The 14,455-nt window shown below is 33.6% G+C and overlaps 1 long non-coding RNA gene across 1 annotated transcript; it reads left to right on the forward strand.

The window, feature by feature from the left end:
- Positions 1 to 680: 680 nt before the first annotated feature.
- On the forward strand, positions 681 to 9,164 carry LOC120462738 (uncharacterized). Its single transcript, XR_005618407.2, has 4 exons — positions 681 to 914; positions 2,445 to 2,483; positions 7,086 to 7,303; positions 7,455 to 9,164. It is a non-coding gene; the product is annotated as an uncharacterized LOC120462738 (long non-coding RNA).
- Positions 9,165 to 14,455: the final 5,291 nt, after the last annotated feature.

Raw genomic sequence — 14,455 nt, forward strand, 5'->3', positions numbered from 1 at the left:
TTCTGTAAGACTTTTAGATTAAGACTAAAGTAAATGAAAGAATAAATTTGATAGAAGCAGGAGGTTGAACAACAATGGAAAGTTTGATTCTTTTCCACGAACTTGTTCTTTTGGACTGTTTGCTTCAATGAACTGGTTAAAAAAAAATTCACTAGCCTAGTTTATTTAGGCTATCACACAATGATGTCACATATAGGCTACGCGATTCTATTATTAAAGCATCCAATAATGATGTGAAACGCGGATGTTTTACATAAAGCATTGTTAATAAGTAAGGAATAATTGACGACGGGCCGTTAAATTATTATTAAAAAAAAAAAAAAAAAAAAATGCACAACCGAGTTTGTGATGTTGCTATTACGCGAAGCAGAGTATGCACTGTAATGCGGTCAAGACCTCTTTTTTTTTTTTTTTTTACATTTTCAAAGAAAACAATCACAATATAGAACAAATAAACAGAAAAAACAAAATCAAAACAAAAAAAAACTACAAGACAGGGGTATAACTAATCAGAAAAAAATACATATCAAAGGAAAAGATTAAAAGACTTGCGTATTTCAACAGTTTTTAAAGCCTTCTTGTTACAAGAGTCAAAGATAATCCCAAAGTAGTGTTGTATTTCAATAAGTAATAAAACATTGAAAAGTTGTAATGCGGTCAAGACCTGCCTGGAACTACTTTAGCCGTGTGACATCACCGCCAGCCGGAGTGACTGCGGTTGCACACACTAACACAAAAAACATCTAAAACGGGAAAGAGTTGTGAGATTGACTGTATAAACATATTTGACAAGAAATCTGAGGTAAAATATTTCTACAGACTTCTGAAAGCTACAGAAAAGAGACGCAAATGTAGGATACCGCTGCAATTCACAGAAACAAGTGGACTCCAGGCAGCGAAAGGTGGATTTGCATGTATCATTTTGTCTCAATAATGCTGAATTTTGAGGTAAAATCATAGCCTATACATATTGTATGTTATATATTGTATCGACAACTCATCATTTAACAATATACCATCGTATATTTTGCTTAATTTTATGGTTTTTATTTTATTTTTTTATTTTTTTTAATAAACATTGACAAAACGATTGGCTACAAGTTTAAGGGCTGGACGATATGATGATATAACACTGATAGCCTATTAAGTGCACCCATTGCAGTACACAAGATCCAGGGGGCGGAGTCGGCTCCAGATCTGAGGGGTGGAGTTGGGTAGGTTTAGGGGTGGGTTTAGGGATCAGGGGGTGGAGCTGGGTAAAATCATAGCCTATACATGTAAGGTGGGAGGAGTTGATCTGGATCCGACTCCTCCCCGTGCATTTCATGTTCTGCAGTGAGGACCATCTCGAATTTGAATTACCTATATTGTTTTTAAATAAAGTGATCACACAGGCAGATTTGCTTTATGTATTTCCCTGGTGTCGAAATCAGCTTATTTATTTACAGTAGTACTTCCCAGTCTGCTCCACAGCTTCCAGAATCTACATTACATTTTCCCCCCTTTGACCTGAAATGTGTTAAAAATGCCAATAAACCTCCATTTGACATTAAGTAAGAGCTTAAGGGTAATACTTTTGTAGAAACACCTTTGAGGACATACTGTACCTTCAGGGATGTCCAACTTCTTCAGGGATCTCATGATGATCATTAAGCTCAATGAAAAGACCAGTTTTAACCAGCCAAGGTGGTTTGCTAGTCAAACTAGTCTGAGTCTTCAGTCTATAAAGTGCCCAAAACTCCTCTAATATTCGAACATAATTTCGTTATAATGCTTGCTGCTGTTGGCCATAATTACTGCATTCTGATTGGTGTAGAGGGAGGGACGAGGCTGTAATTGAGGGTCATCAGAGCTGCAGCTGCTGGAACTGAATGTAATGACCAACTTGATAATGTATGTTCAGTTGTGAGGATCAAATCGGCTGCAATCATTCATTCAATCATAGTTTTAAAATGCATTTTGGACAACCAACAGAAAACTTTCTTGAACTGCAAAAATATCCATTATGCTTCACACATCATTAAACCCACCAGAGATTCAAAGAGAGTCATTTTTTTTAATTATTAAATCAGGTTTTAACTTTTTTTGGTGTACGAAGGTCATATTGAAATAGTCTTGTGAACTATTTTATCCGATCTTCATTCATTTTATGTATATATTTTGATGTGTTTATTTTCTATCTAAGCGATTTGAGTGCAGAGAAAAGTGCTATATAAATGTAATGAATTATTATTATTATTATTATTATCATACAAATATAAATAAGTATAGGCCTATAGTTAAAAATATATGTAGCCTATGTTGTTTTTAAATAATAATTATAAGCTACAATATTTATTGTTTGAATACATTCCTTCAGTTTTGGTGACAATACCACTAGTCTACTCCAGAACAAACAATTTTGCCCCTAATATTTATTTATTTTTTCTTTTTTTTTTTTACAGAGCCTGAGATGGAATATCACACATCAAAGAAATTTCAAGGTAAATCTCACAGCTTTTTTATCGTGTAATTTCCTAGCACTCAGCCTGTAAGTTTGCCGAACTATGCAAAAAGTTTTAAAATATGATTTCAGTGTGTGGGAATACATAATGTGCTTCCATACAGTGTTTAAATGGTCATTTGAGTGATGTTATTGTGACTCACACTACATCATTTGAGGTGTGGTGGAAATGTTCCTTACTTTCAGGGAAAAAAAAAAGAAAAGAAAAACATTTGTTTTAAGATATCATTACTTTGAACGACAGCCTGCAAAATAGACCTCACAATGTTCCTTTTGTCTTTTGAACATTCAAAACCGACGGCTCATTTCAGGACACCTGAACAGATGCAGATTGAGTTGAGATTGAAGAACAGGAAGTTCACCCGCTGCTCGTCGTAATCAAATTCTAGCGCAATTGCAGGTTTAAGCAAGTGCACTTCATTCTCACTTCACGGATATATGCTAAGCGAATCTCTCTTTTCATTTCCATCTTTTTGTCATTCATTTCTCCTAAGTTCACTCTGCCTTTCTCTATTTGATCTGTCAGACCGAGTGTTGCTGCATTTCACTGTCCTCTTTCTCTGTGCTTTCACAGCAATTCCCAATTCTTACAGTCATTTTCCTCAGATGGATTCACCTTCTCCCGCTGAGATTTGATTGACAGGCTCTTAAGTTCAGATGTTGCCGACTAAACAGCCCGTCCCTCCGCGAGCTTCCCTTTGAAGACATCCGAATCTGTAGAGGATAGAAAGTACACGGAAATATAAAAGAACTCATTGCAAAGTTTTCCGGCTCGGCGCAGGTTTATGTAACCGATTTGGGTACAAATCTAATTCTCACCCCCAACTGCACACAAAAAAACATTATCTGTTAATCTTCCTGCAGAGAAACACTTTAAAAGTGATTTTGAGGGCAAGCGGGCATTTATTTGAGAATTACATTTTTTATTTTTATAGCCTCAAATAACGCAGCTGTGCGTCAATCTAATCAACACTCGGATCTCATTCATAATGCTCCACATCTGTAACTATGGTTATTGTAATACTTACGGGACTAGTGTATCATAATGCCACTCACAAGCCTTTATGGGACAGCAGGAATTTGTTTTACCTAACCGCGTATATTCATATTCAAACAATAATCAACGTTTCCCTGCGGGGAAGAGGAATCACAAATGAGACCTTTTTAAAATCGCAATTATTTCTTCAACACTGCAATTCCACAGTTCAATCGTCAATGAGAAAAAGATCCCAGGATTCTTACACGTCCGATAGTGTTTCAGAAAATGTCTCAAACTTTCTCAATCAAAAGTTAATTTGAACATTTCTCATCAAATTTGTCCAAGACCGAGTTATGGTAAAATATAAATTGTATTAAAGGAGTAGTTCACTTTTTAAAAAACTTTTGCTGATAATTTACTCGCCCCCATGTCATCTAAGATGTCCATGTCTTTCTTTCTTCAGTCGAAAAGAAATTAAGGTTTTTGATGGAAACATTCCAGGTTTTTTCTCCATATAATGGACTTCAATGGGAACCAAACGGTTCAAGGTCCAAAAGAGTCTTTCAGTGCAAACTGCAAACTGTTCAAAGGGCTTTAAACGATTCCAGACGATGAATAAGGGTCTTATCTAGCGAAACGATCGCTCATTTAATAAATAAATAACAAAGTTTTATAAGCTCAAATGGTCGCCTTGCTCTGTTCTGTGACGCGCGTTTGTGACTCCTGTTCAAACTTGTTCATAAAAATGAACGAATCTTTTTCCGAGTCATTTGGTATATTCAATGAACGAAACGAACCAAATGACTCGGAAAAAGATTCGTTCATTTTGATGAACGGGTTCAAACTATTTCTATTAGACTATTTCTAATTGTTAATTTGCTTTATTACCTGGCTCGTTCTTACATAGTAGAGCTCGTTCGCACATGCGCACTCGTCAAACACGGCGCTTTAAATCTTCTGACAAACTAAAAGACGTAAATTACATTTGTATGTATTCTAAATAAAAGGCACCGGTTGTACTGAATGTCAGCTAGCTTATTTTGCTCAAGATAAGGATTTATTACGTCCAAATGTGATGTAATATAGAAACAATGCCTGTAACCACAGGTCGAGAGCTGTCGTTCGAACCACACAACTTTGCGATGCTGTTTGTGAATGTTCGTTGGAACGATGGTTTCGGGAAACACCGACTCGTTAAACTATGCTGATAACGACAGAACTTGCGACCATAGTTGGCTAATGATGCTTTCGGGAAACGCACCCCTGATTGGTTACAAGGCCATTTGTGATGTCAGAAACACCAACGATTTCAAACCGTGTCTTTGAGACTTTGGTTCATTGCTGTTTTAAGCAGAAAACACTCAGCAATGGTGTTGACATGAATTTACTCATTGTCTTAAAGCAGATTAAAAACACCACATAGACATATAAACAACATTAAAAACTTGATTTTCACCACAGGGATCCTCAACCATCCAATCAATCCACAATAGGGAAGAAAAGGCAATCACAACTTCTGTTTCATACCGACTTATACAAAGTTTGTAGTATCTAAAAAGTGTATAAAATCATAAAGTGAAGTTCATTGCTTTGGAGTACTCTTAGATTTGTGTTTCCCTGGGGAAATACACAACATTTGCTTAATTATTTCTAAAGACAGACTGTTAAATCGCCAATTACACTGGTTGCTACATTTATTTTATTTATAGTCCATTTATCCCATGGTTGCTAAGTGAAAAACCCAAACAAATAACAATCTGGATAATTGCAATTGACCTCAAAAGTCACTCATCACAACTCTTAGTATTCAAATACATGTTAATCTACCACAGCTTTCCTCAGGGATGCTTCTTTCAGGAGATCATGTGCTTCTCCAGCTCTGTGATCTAAAATCCATCCATCCGAATGTTCAAATTATGACCAAAAGTTTAGGTTGGGTGCTATGATTGAATATGACTATAAGTTTTAACAGCAGTCTAGTAAGATAAATGATCATCTGTTAATGATTTAAATAGTTATCTTGTGTCAGCTGGCAGCAAGGGGTCGGAAAGTGTGCAACTAATTTTCATGATGGATGGTGGAATTCAATTACCCTTAATCTGTAATTAAAGTGAGAAGAGGCGGCCAGTGGCTGTGATTTATTAGATCAGAAATGTTCGAGACACAATCAGGATAGCAATCTATAATTGTATATGTGAGAAGGGTCGCTCGCCTTATCCGAGTTTCTTTTTTGAGTCAAAACCTTTTTAGGATCTACCTTCTTAAAAATAAAGGTCCTTAAACATAGATGGAACTTTTCAAAGCTTAAAGGGATAGTTCACTTTGAAATTAATTTTTGATATGTTTTATCTTACCTCAAGATGTAGGTGTCTTTGTTTCCGCAGTATTTTCAATTTTGATATTTTTAGATCAAACCGTTCTTGTCTGTCAGTCATATAATGGAGGTCTATCTATGGTCACCACCTCAAAGAGCATGCACAGAGAAGTCCAAATTAAACATGATTTATTGACTCGTAAATGTAAGTACACATTGATGGCCTAAGACACGAAACGAGCGGTTTGTATTTATATTGTATTATTCGGTTTGTATTTATTATTTAAAGCGTCGGAAGTGATCTCCAGTGCGTGTGTACGTCACTCATTGTTTACACAGAGATTTCGGAAGCGTTACTGTGAAGATCTAAACATATTTAGATATGCAGGAAATCGCAATGGAAGACGATTTCGATATATCATTATCAACAGACAACGTTGAATTTTTTCCGCAACCGCGCGAGAGATAACTTCCGGCGCGGACCGATGCGCCTGTGCCTTCAGATCACTTGGAGGAATCTTTTTCTGAGTCAATTCGTTCATTTCGTTTGTTGAATGAACCAAATGACACGAAAAAAGATTCGTTCATTTTGATGAACGAGTTCGAACAGGAGAGTCACAAACGCGCATCACAGAACAGAGCAAGGCGACCATTTGAGCTTATAAAACTTAAACTTTGTTATTTATTTATTAAATGAGCGATCGTTTCGCTTGATAAGACCCTTATTCATCATCTGGAATCATTTAAAGCCCTTTGAACAGTTTTCGGTTTGCACTGAAACTGTCTTTTGGTTCCCATTGAAGTGCATTATATGGAGAAAAATCCTGGAATGTTTTCATCAAAAACCTTAATTTCTTTTCGACTGAAGAAAGAAAGACATGGACATCTTGGATGACATGGGGGTGAGTAAATTATCAGCACTCCTTTAATGTGTTTGTGTGTGTGTGTAGGGGGGGAGGGTCTCAGGCAAAAAAAGGTTGGGAACCATTGTTCTATGGCACTTATTTTTAATAGTTGAGAAAACATGTGCTCTAAAGAACCCAGAAACGAATTTACTGATCGGAAGTAGCTGTAATGTCACATCAAGAACTTTTTTAGCTCTACAGAACGTCGTGAACTCTGTTCGGTGAATAATTAGGTTGCGATGAGTCCTTATATAAGAGTGTGAAGAACATTCCATGATGCCTTTATCACCACATGGAAGTCGGAGAATAAACAATGTGACGGTTTTTCAATATCGCGGCCAGTTTTGGAGCATTTCTAAGTGCATAAATACCATGTCTTGCCAGGTCTGGGATATCTAGCTCTGAGCAGGCGCTGAAGATTTGCAGCGATGTCAAATGATGTCAAGCCACTGGCTTATTTCACCAAGGTGTTTCACCAAGTGCTGCTGGGATTTTTTTCTGCCTGCTGTCATCAGACTGTACACCGCCTCCTCATCTTCCGGTCCTCACAGGAGTCTGGGCGGCCTCCCCTGGCACGATTAATGATGCTGTCTCTCCTCCAGGTGCTTGTGCAGGACTGAGCACTTTACAGTCATGCCGCTGTTTATGCATCAAACATCCTTTTTGGGGTTCATTAATGTCAAATTCGGTCTAGTGAATCACTTGATTCAGTGAGTCTTATGTTTTTTGTCTTCTTTTTGTTCTACATTTCAGTGCTGTTGGATGGGTGGAAGTGTGAAACGACCGACTGACGTCCAAATGAACGAACAATCTCAATGACGGTGACAGAACTTGCACATACACTACTGTTCAAAAGTTTAGGGTCTTTTTAATGCATTCAATTGAGCAGTAAAGACGTGAAAAATATTACGAAAGATTTATGTTTCAAATAAATGCTCTTGGTTCATCAAAGAAATCAGATTTTACACAAAAATATACAACACTCATAATAATCAGCATATTAGAGTGATTTCTGAAGGATATGTGACACTGAACTCTGGAGTAATGATGCTAAAAATTCAGCTTTGATCACTTACATTTTACAATATATTCAAATAGAAAACTATAATATTTAACCATTTTAATTACTTTCTGTATTTTTGATCAAATAAACACAGCCTTGGTGAGAAGAAGAAACTTATTTAAAAAAAAAAAAATATTTTTACCAACCTCGTAGTGTAAATCAAGTCGAAACAGTAATGAAGAACAACTGCAAATAATTTGCTGTAAAAAGACAACTTAAATGGGACGTAAATCAGGGAATCATTTCACATTTACATGGACTGTCCGATCAAAATGATTCATTGGAATGAAGTGGATGGACAAAAACATTAAAAAGAAAACCTTTCAGACCTCAAACTTTTAAATGGTAGGGTTAGTTTACACTAAATACAACTAGAAACAACATGCTAATCTACAGTATAATAGCATATTCTTTCAGTATAAAAAGAAGACCTAAAGTGCCACTTGAATCAGTTCATGTCCGAACAAACGCTCACTCGGCTTGGCCTTTAATTAAAATGTGACTTGTTAAGTTACACTACAATTTGTTGGAAAACAACTCTCATGTCGATTTAATGCAAAATGTAAGTTAACAGCTGTAACACAATAACACCAGGCCTCTTAATAAAATCAAAATAAAGACAAAAACGCTCAATTGCAAGACTTCACCACTCAATTGCAGCTTTAAATCATTTCAATACAGCTGCCATTAAACTTCATTAGTTTCTCTGTGAAATCAAAAAATCATGGGGTATAAAATAACTGCCAGTATCTTGCAGCTAGAAATCTAGTTTATGAGAAAACAAAAAGAGAGTTAGTGACTATAATGACTCCATAATGGCACTTTAATGACAATCAATATTGCCCAAAAACATCCCATTCATCTTCAGGAGTGAGATGAGTCTGAGGAGGCTCTTTCGTTATAGTCACACACCACTACAATACATTACAATGCTTACCTGTTCCTAATTAAACATACACGGTACAGCAAAGGGATAGTTCACCCAAAAGGAAAATTCTGTCATTGACACTTATTTAATTAACCATTTGAAGGCCCAGAAAGGTAGGAAAGACATTGTTAAAATAGTCTGTGAATACAGTGGTTCAAGTTTGATTTTATGAAGTGACGAGAATACATTTTGTGGACCAAAAACAAAAACTAAATAACGACTTTATTCAACAAGTCTTTATTCAAGTCAGTCTCCGACGCACGTTCACGAGAACACTGTGTGTGTGTGTCTTACTCTGCTTGTCAAGCATTCTTTTCAAAAAATATTTATTGAACTTTTAAAATGAGCGAATTCAATAGCAAGTTCTTGGCACATTTCTTTTACACATTTCCACAATTATAAACTGAAACAACAATAATTTGAATAAAAAAAACTTCAAAATAAAAGGCATCACTAACATGGTAATTAAATTCATTTCATTTTGATATAGTTCTTTGGGCTTTTCGATTTTTTTTTTTTTAAACTTTCTTTGATTCTAAATCAATTAGCAAAATGTTTTTAGTTACACCATTTAGTTTGATGAATATACAATTTTCCTAATAACAAAAACACATCGATAAGATATATTTTTCTTTTGGAAAAGTCATATTCATTTGAAGTCTGACCTATGACCTATAAGCAGAGGAAGACAAGTTAAAATCATACAAGTTAAAGGCGCAAAATAAAATATATTACAAAAGATAATGCATTACAACAAGAAATTATATTTAAAAAAAAAACAGCATCATTATCATAATTTTGATTTTTAATTGTTTTTGAAAGAAGTCTCTTCTGCTCACCAAGGCTATATTTATTTGATTAAAATACAGTAGAAACAGCAATATTGTGAAATATTATTGATTATATTTATTATAAAATTATATTATATTATATATATATTATATAATATTATATATATTATATTTATTATATATTATAATATAATATATAATAAATAATAGTTTGGAAATTTGGAAATTATTATTTATTATATACACTGAAAAAAATAATATGCTTTATCTAATCAATAAAATTGTGGCAACATATTACAAGCAATATTATTAATTAAATTGTACAAATTTGAATTAATTAGAATGTTAATTTGATTAACTATTACTCAATTCTAATTTGTTCAATTTAATAAATAATATTGCTTGTAATCTGTTGCCACAATTTTATTGATTAGATAAAGCATATTCACGGTTTTTACGGTGTATTATAATATTTAAAATATACTTTATTCCTGTGATCAAAGCTGAATATTCAGCAACATTACTCCAGTCTTCAGTGTCACATGGCCCTTTAGAAATCACTCTATTGAAAGCTACCGTCACAGTTTCCAGAAAATTATGAAGCAGCACAATTATTTTCAACATTGATGATAATAATAAAAAATGTTTCTTGAGCATCAAATCATCAATAGAGTGATTTCTGAAGGATCATGTGATACTGAAGACTGAAGTATTAATGCTGAAAATTCAGCTTTGATCACAGGAATAAATTACATTTTACGATATATTAAAATAGAAAACATTTGTTTTAAATTGTAAAATTATTTCATAATAATAAGTTACTGTATTTTTGATGCAGCCTTTGAAAAAAATCTCAACTTTTGACTGGTATATAGAAAATGGAAATAATAATAATAAAAAAAGATTTATCACATCCTTTAATAATGGTGTGTAATCATATGCCAGTTGAATAAATATTAATATTATTTACGAGCCATATGAGATCATATCTGGTTCTCCGAGCTCGAAGGCCAGACATAATAGCAGGTAAATCCTTTTAATGGTATATGAAATTACATCTTTTTCAGCTCAGTCCGTTTAACCGGCAGTGTTAAATGTCATGGTTTATGAGCTCAGCGACATATCTCCTCATTTTATGTTTATTTGAGGACTCATAATAGTTAAAGATCTTCCCCAAACTCATTTGCGTTATAATGGCCACAGAACTTTGTCCCCTTGCTGTACTCGAGGTAAAACGATTGTGTACATGTGTTGTGACTTATTACTGCCATATTTTCAAATATCATCTTTTTCACTGTGATTAATTCTAGAAGTGACTGTTTCCATGGTGATATTCAAATGACTTACATCAATTTCCATACTTTTCTTTGATTCTACATCGTTAAAATCCCATAGTTACCTCCGATACCTTTGAGATCTGTTGATTCGTAGCAAAATGATTTAACATCAGGTTAATGCGTGACCAGATTTAGTTCTCATCCCCGTGGAGCTAACGTGTGCGTGCCGTCTAAACTCTTTAAAAAAAAAAAGGTTGTGACATTCTTGAAATTGAATTGAAAAACTCTCTTATTGCTTTAATTTAAGCACAATTAACTTGTTTTGATTCTTGTTCTCACTGTTCAATGCTGTAAATGACACTGTACATGAGTCTAGACATTAAAACAGAAAGGTAAATGGCAATTTTACAGGTTATTGTTCTTATCGCAAAAGCGGAGGTGGAAATGTCAAACACACGCTGCTTTCGGCTGAGATACGCTTCAGAAAGAAGATTAGCCGCCTAGATTAGACACAGTCAATTAAAAGCACTTTAAACGCTGTTATTAATGCAAATGCACAAGCACAATCCTCTGGCAGACGTACAATGGGAAGAATACATTATGTATGGATGTAAAAGAAAAACAATCAAAGGGTGTTATTCATTAGCATGCCAGAAAATTCAGCTTTCAGTGTTTCTAGCTTTATCAAAGAGTGTGAGATTGCATAAGCCTTGACAAGTCAACTATGTGTTGAAAAAACAGCAACAACAAACAAATCGGGATACGAATACAAGGAAGGTGAATCATGTAAAATAAAAACCATAAATTCCAGCTGCATTTTTAGACGTGACAGATGTGGTGCTCGCTAGTCGTCAGCTCCGATGGGAGTTTAATAATTTTTTTTGTGTGGTTTCATCTCCTTTATCTCCTCGCTAGATTCGGAATATTACCTGTGCATTTTTCTTAACTCTGGGAAAGTGCAACGTCAAAGCATTGACACATTTGATTTATGGATTACTTATTATAGTCTCTTAATGAATACAAATCACATGGTGAAAACTGTAGTTAGTAACATAATATATTACATTACACATTTTAGGTAACATAATCAGGCTACTTTTAGATTATTTTTGGCCTAGTGTTTGTATCACATAGATTTAAATAGGATAATCTTGTACCATTTTGATATAAGATACAAAAAAAATAATAGGAAAACAATAGGAAGTGCATTAAACATTACATTACATCAGGGTTTTGGTGAGGGAAGTTTGTGTTAATAATTAAGTAAGTAAATGAGTAAGTAAAGGAATTATTAAAATTGTGCAAAGATTAATTGCGATTAATCGCATCCAAAATAAAAGTTTGTGTTTACATAATCTGTGTATAATTATTTTGTATATATAAATACACACACATGCATGTATATTTTTAAGAAAATGTGTTATTCATGTATAAAATATTTATATTTATGAAGTAGATTATGTTTTTATATTAGGGCTGTCAAACGATTAATCGCGATTAATCGCATCCAAAATAAAAGTTTGTGTTAACATAATATATGTGGGTGCACTGTGTATGATTATTTTGTATATATATAAATACACACACATGCATGTATATTTAAGAATAAAAATATTATTTATATATAAAAGATATAATATAAATTATATATAAATCTATATACAGTATATACATGACATGATATTTCTTAAATATATACAAGCATGTGTGTGTATTTATATATATAAAATAATTATACACAGTGCACCCACATATATTATGTAAACACAAACTTTTATTTTGTATGCGATTAATCGCGATTAATCGTTTGACAGCCCTAATTTATATATATATCTAGCAATTACAAGCAAATATTCTTAAATATATACAATGCATATGTATTTATATATAGGCTACAAAATAATTATACACAGTACACACACATATATTATGTAAACACAAACTTTTATTTTGGATGCGATTAATCGCAATTAATTTTTGCACAGCCCTATATTAAAAACACAAAAATGTGCAATTAAAAAAAAAAGTGTATTCAACTATTAAAAATGTTTATTTTTTCTAAACAAAACAAAAAAGATTACATATTTTTGTTTATGCCTCTCAATTTTCTGCAATAGGCTGTTTTAAAATAGAAAGGATTAATTAGTTATGAATAATTTACTAACATTTTGTGAATATTAAGTAATCATGTAATCAATAAAAATGTAACTTTAGTCTGATTATGAGTCTAATTGAGTCTAAACATCTAATTACAAGCATATACATTTTGAAATCTGATTATGTAATCAGGATTATATGTAATCAGCACTGTATATGAACAACCTTTAAGATGCACAGATGCAGCACTGGGTGATAAACATCAGTGTAAATCACTTTGGATAAAAGCATCTGCCAAATGCATAAAAACATAAATGTAATACATGATGAAAACCTTGAATATGGATTGGGAAGCATACTGTTATTCAACATGAAGAAACATAGTGGGATTCTCATACATGATGGAGAGACTTAGTCAGAGAAAGAGGTTTTTCATGGTAAATTTATTCGTAAATGAATCCAGATGGGATGTGTGATTAGATTAATGCACTCTGCACTCTTTATATGGTGGAAGTTATTCATCATAAAAGCTCTACAAGTATAAATTATAAGCAAAACACTTGATTTTTATTGTAAAAGCAAACTATTGTGACCAGTCTAATCATTAAAAACAGCCGTTTTAATACAAAATGAGATGTTAAATAAATTTTTACTAGCATTAAAAATACTTGGATTTATTATAAATACAAGTCTATGAATTACATATTGCCTAAATATTTCATTTTTATATGCAAGTATTTACATTTGAATAACTGTCAACACAAAGATATTGTAAGCTTCAGTGTGTATCCAAACGTAAAAATGACAGCATTAAACAAGTTTAGCTATTACAATTGCGGGGTTTGAACCTTCGCCCTTATAGTCAGCAGCCGAGTTCATTATCCACTACCTGAAGAACTTATTAAATTCGGCAGTAGGACTCTAGTGATCTATTGTATCGGTCTCTGTATTCTTACAGGGCATCAATACAATAATGAGCTTTCTTGTGATATCGGTCTAATATCTCCCTGTGACTGTAGCCCTGCGTGCGGCTCCTGAAGATGGAGGATCCAATTAGTGGAAGAGCGTGCCGTAAATCTCAAGATAGAAACCTTCTCAGAAGTTCAACATCTAATATTCCTCTGGGAGATCTTCTCTTAATATTCTTCAATCTTCTTTCTCACTCAGTGGAGGATCAAATCAATTAAAGTAGTTGAAGTGTGATGGATGCACAAACCCATATATCGTAACGGTAAAAAAAACGCTTGTTTTTGACACTTGAAAATTGCCTAATCTGTTACTGTGTGGAAGCGTATCATAATTTCATAAATTATTGATTCTGTCTAATAATTCATTAAACAATGCTGCTAAATAAACAGGCAGATGATGCATAATTCAGACGTCAGCGTTTGCTATGGATTACCCTGTAGCATTGTCAGCTAAATGAAAAACCTCATAAAATGCTTTGATGAGCACAGTTTTTCTTTTTTTTTTTTTCTTTTTTTGTGGTTCAATTATCTTCTATTTGAACTAGACGTTGAGGGCAGGACATATTGCAAAAAAATGCATTTTTTCAGCTTTTAGTAGTACAGTAGTATATTGATTTGTCAGTCTTGAAA

The sequence above is a fragment of the Pimephales promelas genome, chromosome 20, assembly GCF_988280905.1.
Source record: "Pimephales promelas chromosome 20, fPimPro1.hap1.1, whole genome shotgun sequence".
In the NCBI taxonomy this organism is placed as follows: Eukaryota; Metazoa; Chordata; class Actinopteri; order Cypriniformes; family Leuciscidae; genus Pimephales; species Pimephales promelas.